This window comes from Amphibalanus amphitrite, unplaced genomic scaffold (assembly GCF_019059575.1).
Source record: "Amphibalanus amphitrite isolate SeventyFive unplaced genomic scaffold, NRLGWU_Aamphi_draft 000465F_arrow, whole genome shotgun sequence".
Classification (NCBI taxonomy): domain Eukaryota; kingdom Metazoa; phylum Arthropoda; class Thecostraca; order Balanomorpha; family Balanidae; genus Amphibalanus; species Amphibalanus amphitrite.
This window is the reverse complement of record NW_024881959.1, coordinates 143,071-150,419: the sequence shown is the minus strand read 5'-3', so window position 1 is coordinate 150,419 and position 7,349 is coordinate 143,071.

Here is a 7,349-nt window from a genome sequence, read left to right as displayed (position 1 = left end):
TCTTTCTTAACGCCGATCTGAGGCGGGGGGAGGGGTGCAACATTATTATGACACAATCTTATTTTAACGCGGTTTCTGATTAGCTGATAAAGGGCGCTCCAATCTCGCATTTCTCTCGGTAAGTGGTGTAAGGGGGAGGCGCACTCCATGCCTACCTATACCATGGAATAGGTAGGCTCAGAATCAAACTCGTAACAAATAAGTACTATACGTAAGTAATGAGTCAACGTCAACATATGGCATGACACTACACAAGCGATACAATTTCAACCATTACCATACCATACAATTTGCATTAAAAATCGTCACGGATTTGATCGTTCTTACTTCTTACCATAATTCGCCACTTTCCCGCTAAATAGTATTCCGTCCCGTTCCATGAAAGGATAAAAAAATAAGCATTTCGGGAATGTTGAAGTGAGCTGTTTTTTTTTGGGGGGGAGCTTTAGGTGATCCTTGATTATTGCCACTTTGGAGATGGCATTTTGTGACATGTCGCAGGATAATGAGAGGGAAAAGACAGCCCTCTGCATAAAGCTGAGGATGACGAAGGCATTGCCTCTCACCTTCTATTCGCGGGCACCACAGGCAGCCGACGCTCCACCGTTCCGGCAGACAACTTTCCACCGCCCGTCTTCAACAGGCGCAATCCAATCTGTCTGAGCCGCACACTTCTCCACAATCTCACTCTGATCCCCTGATCCGCTCACATCCGCTCACCGCTCATCACACTCTCCCTCGGAGCTCTCTGCCGCCGCCTCGGGCGTGCCACCTCCGGGGTAACACTGGGGTTGGGAGCACCACCGATCGTCGGCGAGCTATCGCAGCTCCGTCGGCAGCGACTGCGACCCAAACCGGCTCTGGCTGGATCCCTGGCCGCCGGCAGCGACGGCAGCGAGACGGCAGCGGTGGGCGGCGGGCGGAGCGGAGGGCGGTGACGGGCGGTGGTGGGCGGAGGGCTGAGGACGGTGGGCGGTGGTAGGGAGGACGAGCCGTGTTCCCTGATGTAGCCGTTGGCTGCGCGGCGGAAGACCACCGATGGTCATTCTGCGCCGTTCCTTGTGCCACCGAGCTGAGCCCCGACGATCAATTCAGGAGACCGCGGTATGGATCGATTTGGTCGACGGGGAAAATTGAGCACAGAGGTCCTACACGGAGGCTGTGAATTAGCAGCCTGTTGATAGCCTAATAAAAGTGATAATTACGGAGCGAGCGAAGCGAGCGGAGTCTTTCCTTAGATTAGCGGAAATTTCTGAGTATGAGCGGCCGGCCGTGCGGACGCTTTTGCGAGGCTTATATCTCAGCAACCACTTGACCGATTTACATGCGGTAATTTTTGTAGGGTAGCTTCATTCCTTCTACCAAGTATTAGACTATTCCCGATGCATGTGGGTGACCCCTTATGCACGTGCCACGTGCAAAACGAAGAGGTGTCAGTTTTGTAATTGTTGCAATATCTCGGTAACTACTTGGCCGATTACGCTGAAAGTTGGCATGTAGGTAGGCAACCACTAGGCACTGCATATCCATGTGCCAGAGTTGGGGTGCTGCTGCACGTGCGCACGTGCAGGGGTCGTTTCCAGATCTCGAGAACGGCTGGACCGATGGCGCTCAAATTTGGTACACGGTTAGGGACCAGTTAGTAGGGTGCCGTGCACAAGTCAGTTGGGACCCATTTTGCACGTGCGCACGTGCAGGGTGCCGCTTCCAGATCTCGAGAACGGCTGGGCCGATTGTGCTCAAATTTGGCACATCGCTAGAGACCGGTTAGTAGGGTGCCGTGCACAAGTCAGTTGGAGGTACCCCCTCGAAATTTCGCACGTGCAAGGCCCACCCTCTCGCTCGCTCCGTTAGTCGCCCCAAAAGGCGTTATACTGGTAACTAGGCTGTCTTGCGGAAAACTCAAACAAATAAAACCTTATGGTTTATGGAGATGAATCACTGGTAGTCATTTTGGAGTCTGAACTAGTTGAATGAATTTATGTTAGCTTGTCTTTATTCCAGGTACGACTTAATTTGGACAAAAGTAGCTAAAGGATTGATAAAATGAGCCTAGCACTGTATCAAAATGAATATCGAATGCTCAGTAACACTGGCATAATGAATCTAGCTTTCAATAGCAATGTTAACAGTTTACAAACGTTGTTCACATTTCTTATGGTAAAGCAGTATCAAAGACATTCCGTTTCATCAAAAGGTTTCCAACTAAAATAAAGTGTTGTAAAGTTGGATTTTGGTCCAAGATTAAATTTCGAAGTAGCTCCTTTCCGGACATTCACTATCCAACACACCCTAGTAGGAAAATTGATGTTTGAATTATACTTTCCCTCACCAAGACTATTTCCCTTATCTGTAACGCTGACGGCTGATCGTCCATCGAGTTAGCACCGAAGTTATCACTGGCCCACGTCAACGTGCAGTGCGTGAAAATGATCAAAGAGAAAGACCCGTCGTTATTCACAGGCAAAAATTGTCGTTCAGCTCTCCAACTCTCAAGCACTGGGGCATATTCGAGAGAAAAAAAAAACACGGAGCGATGCTCTCTCTGTTCCGCCGCTGAGGGTTGATTCGCACACTTGCCCACTCCTATCAACTGTTGCATCCTTCTCCGAGGCCAGGCTGCTAGTAGCACTGGCGGATCCAGACTTGCGTTTTGGGGGGGGGGCCAACTCCTGCAAGTAACCAAACCTAGGGTACCCCCAAATCCTGTTTTCTCATCGGATTTAGGCCACTTATTTTTTCGTCACAGCCCTGAAGCGATATATTTTTTTTGAACTAAAAAAAAAATAGAAATGGTAGCCCACCCAACCCGAGCCTAAATATTACTTTGAAAACACTTCAAATTGCTTTTGTCGACCAATTAGCCCGCTCCGGGTCGGTGCGTGGCGCAGCCTTCGCGGGCTGGGAGGTGTCGGTTGGACCCCCTGCCGTTCGGCCCCTGATTAAGCTAGAGCTCGCGGAAAAAAAACAGGCGTGTTGCCCGTGAGTGACGAGATGAAGCCGATGATACCCGATTTTAAGGTCCTTGGTCATTGGTTGACCTTCCAGGGCGGTGTTTCACGGTCGTGCTGACAGCCGCTGACAGCGCATTCCGCGAGCTAAGGTCAGCCTTCGGTAGTGTTGTGGGTATAGGCTTGTTGATGTCTCCATTGAAACCAAAAGTGCCATCAGCGCTGGCAGCGGCTGGCAGCGTGCCGTGAAACACCGCCCAGGTCAGGTCACAGACCCAAAAGACGGGAACTAATCAGGACCTGTCAGAACCTCCTAAAGTAAGGCTGTAATACGTTTTTTTTGTGCTGATCACAAATTTCATGTTAGTTTGGATCATAGATAATGTCTTCATACGTTTAGACCATGTCGGGGCAGGTCAGGTCAGATCAACCAGTAGGAGTACTTATGGGCGTCCGTATAGCAGGTGTCCACTACCACTGGCAGCTACGTAACATGATACGAAGGCATCAAAACTACTTCGTAAATGTTCAAATGGCTGCAAAATGCTAAATTCAAAATCAGCTAAACGAAACTATCCTAGAAACATGTTAAACTCGGAAAAGTGCACCGAGGTCATCAAAGGTCAATGACCTGACTTGACCGTAAGGTGACATTGGCATCCGCCCTAATGCGTGGGAGCAACATCATATCACATGTTTGAGCGTTTTAAACCACGAAAAGACTATAAAAGCGCGGATAATGTGAGCCGACATACGCCGAATCGCTATTCCGGCCAAACATGGCCTCCAACATGGCCAAACAGTCTCGAGAAATAGGCCACAAGTCAAAGTTCACTTGGGTCAGGGTCATGAAATTTTCAGATTTGTCACCATGAGGGTACTAAAGTTTCGTCGCGATCGGCTTCATGATACCTTACACGATAACTTCACACGTCGATCGAGAGTTAAAGCATGGATGAAGGAGAACCAGGGGATGAAGGTTCTTTCATCCATGGTTAAAGTGTGCAATAAGAACTTCTTGGGTGAAGACAAGACCAACACTTTTATCAAGCTCACAGATTTTTAATGATACGGTATTTTCTCTCTACCTACTACGCCCTTCTCACATTCATTTTTCTTAAGTGTTTTTGGGGACAAAAAATATATGTTGTTCCCTTTTCAGGCTTGGGGGCATGACCCCGTGGCCCCCCTGGATCCGCTAGGCCGAAACTAACTAGGTCGTTTTCAAACGGTCTGATATTTCAGGTCATAGTTTGCAAACGGCCGGTGTTTTCAGGTAGTTTCATATGGCCTGACTGGGCCAGGCCGTTTGCAAACTGACCGAATTTTCATACGGCCTGTAACATATATTCAGATTTCGACATCTGTCGTAGCATCAAATGCTGATGTGGCGCACTCAAAAGCCGGAATTGGTCCTTGGATGCCGTAAGGACCCTTTTAAGAAATAAGTGACCCGACTGACCCTTAGAGATTGGCCTGAGCTGTGACCGAAATAAGTCTTTTACCGTTTCGCAGGAAGGGACAAAAAGGTCCCTCATATGCTTCTTGTACAATCACGAAACAAAACAAGTTTTTTTTCAACGAAAACTCAGTGAGTTTTCCTAAAAAATTTATTGCGCATATTCCGTGAATGAAAAGTTGCCGGGTCATGTCAGGTCAGGCTGCCACAGCAAGTTTGTTAACTTGACAGCTCAATCGATATTTATGCAATAAGACCTTCTCGGGTGACGATAAGACATGACGACACTTTATGAAGGAAGCCAGTAAACCCGGTAGTTTCTCCATAGGCGCGGGAACCGGGGGGAGGGGGCAGTGGTGGCAGCTTGCCCCCCCCCCCCCCCCAACTCTGGGGCCGTGCGGGCGGTGCCCCCACAACTTTCAGACAGAATACCGCTCCTTTTTGCAAATGTTTTCTTTTTTTGTTGAAAAAGCCAAGGGATGAAAAATAAGTGGCCTAAAACCGGCGAGAAAACTATATTTGGGGGATCCTAGGTTGATCTCTATCATGGTGTGACCTCCCCCCCCCCCCCCCCCCCGTCTAAAAGTAGTTCCCGCGCCCCTGGGTTTCTCTACGCTATTGAATCACGCTGCTGATTCTAGTATCTACTACACAACCTTTTCACATTAATTTTTCTTCGAGCGTTTTGGGGGGCCAAAAGATATGTTGGCCCCCTCTTTCAGGCTTTTTGGGCCCATGGCCCCGGTGGCCCCCTTGAATCCGCCAGTGGGGGCGGTGCCCCCACAACTTTCAAACGGAATACCGTCCTTTTTTGCAACTGTTTCTTTTTTTTTTGTTGAAAAAGCCAAGGGATGAAAAATAAGTGGCCTAAAACCGGTGAGAAAACTAGATTTGGGGGGACCCTAGGTTGATCTCTATTATGGTGTGCTCCCCCAGTCTGAAAGTAGTTCCCGCGCCCCTGACTTTCTCTACGCTATTGAATCACGCTGCTGATTCTAGTAGGTATCTACTACGCAACCTTCTCACATTAATTTTTCTCCAAGCGTTTTGGGGGGGGGCCAAAAGATATGTTGGCCCCCCCTTTCAGGCTTTTGGGGGGGGCCATGGCCCCGGTGGCCCCCCCTGGATCCGCCAGTGGCTAGTAGGTACTTTTCGTTTGAAGGTATTGTTAATGCGCAAATAATGTCTCGCTCTACTCTTATCACTGTTTATCCCCATGTATAGTGGATTTCATTACCCAAGCCGTCTCTCGGAATTGCGGGTTCACTGCGGGAGTTCGGCTGTGCAACAAATATGTGACTCCATTGCCTACTGCTCATGGCATTCTCTACCCAGTGCCACCGACAGCTGCCAGCATCGTCATTAGTGTGACGTCATTCTGACGCGTCAGCAGCAGGCGGCACCCCTCCCCATCCCTACCCCTTTTCTCCTCATCCCTCCGGACCCTGAGCACAGCCCGGAGAACCGGAGAGCCGGATTACGGCTGGACCTCAGCCAGCCCCGGGGGTACAGAAGGGGAGACGTAACATCGCCACAGTCCGCGGCTGTCACAGCGACGCAGGCGCACTTCGATCGATGACGTCATAAGTCCCCACCCACCACGGTCACCCTCCCCCCGATCCTTCCAACTCCTTCTTTCAACCCGGTCACTCGCACGTAACGCCACGCCCCTTTGCGTTCCCCTGTTAGATAGCACATTGACCGGCCGAGAGGTGCCAAGTGACAAATCGAGCTGAAGGTCGCTGGTGGAAGAAGTTGTTTCGTATCAAAGTTTGGCACGATGAGCTTGTTGTTAAAGGGACCCTCCCACCTTAACATTAGTTTTGAGTTGAGATAGCCAAGTTTGCGGCCAGGCTCAGAAACCACCATTTATCCTGGTCGCAACCCCCGCAGCTTTATGGTGTTCAAGAAATTTCTTCCCTTAACTTGCAGGGTGGGACCAGCGTGGTCCCTATCTCTTAACCATTACGGGAATCTGATGACGTCATCAGGCTTTCGAACGTCCGTTAAATGTTTGACTAAAACGTTTTGTAGCACGCGGTGGTATATGCTGCTTTGCGCGCAACAAATGCCGCACTGTCACATAAAGTCGCTAGGAACAGCGGAGATCCCAAAAAGTAAACAAAAGTAAAAGTCTAATATCTTGAAAACCGGTGAATATTTTTCGATGAAATTTGGTAGATATTCGTTTTTGCTCTTTCTGAACCGAGCGACATCACTTTCATGCCAATTCATTAACTTTTTTGAAGGTGGGAGGGTCCCTTTAAGTGATAACTCATCAAAACGTAATACGCAGTAACCGTAATAACAACACAAACACAGACACAAAACGACGATTTAATTCATATATATTTTACTTACGGTCTGTGGTTAAAATTGCTTAGTTACAATATAACATTGCTATTAAACAAATAAGTGATGTTCAATTTTTGCCAAGTGATGTTGTATTTGCCAAGGACATCAACATACACCGGGTAATGCACACCGGTGACTGAAAATAACCTTTTTATTTATGAAATATTCAATGTGCAATGTGCGAATAAATGGTATCAAATGACAAACCAAATGGAGTTCTTCGTTTGCGTTACCATAATCTGAAAACGTTTCAACTTCTAAGCGAATTATTATGTAGGCATCCCAATAACCACGCAGGGACAAAAAATGCAAAGTACGCAATCCATCCCCCCCCCCCCCCCCCAGGACGTACCCGTGACCCCACTATGTGCGTGCATCGTTCGCGCTCCTACGTCAACCTCAGCCCGCCTTAGCTATGGCAACGCGGATCGTGGGCGTACATACACACGCGGAAATCGTTCGCCGAGCGCAGCTGATCAGGGGCGGCAGTAGTCGCTGACTATACCTGCCTAGATTTAATGTGTTCACCAAAATACGTTTCAGCTCAGTATTGACTGGCCTGTTGGCCTCAGCCGCCTACCCAC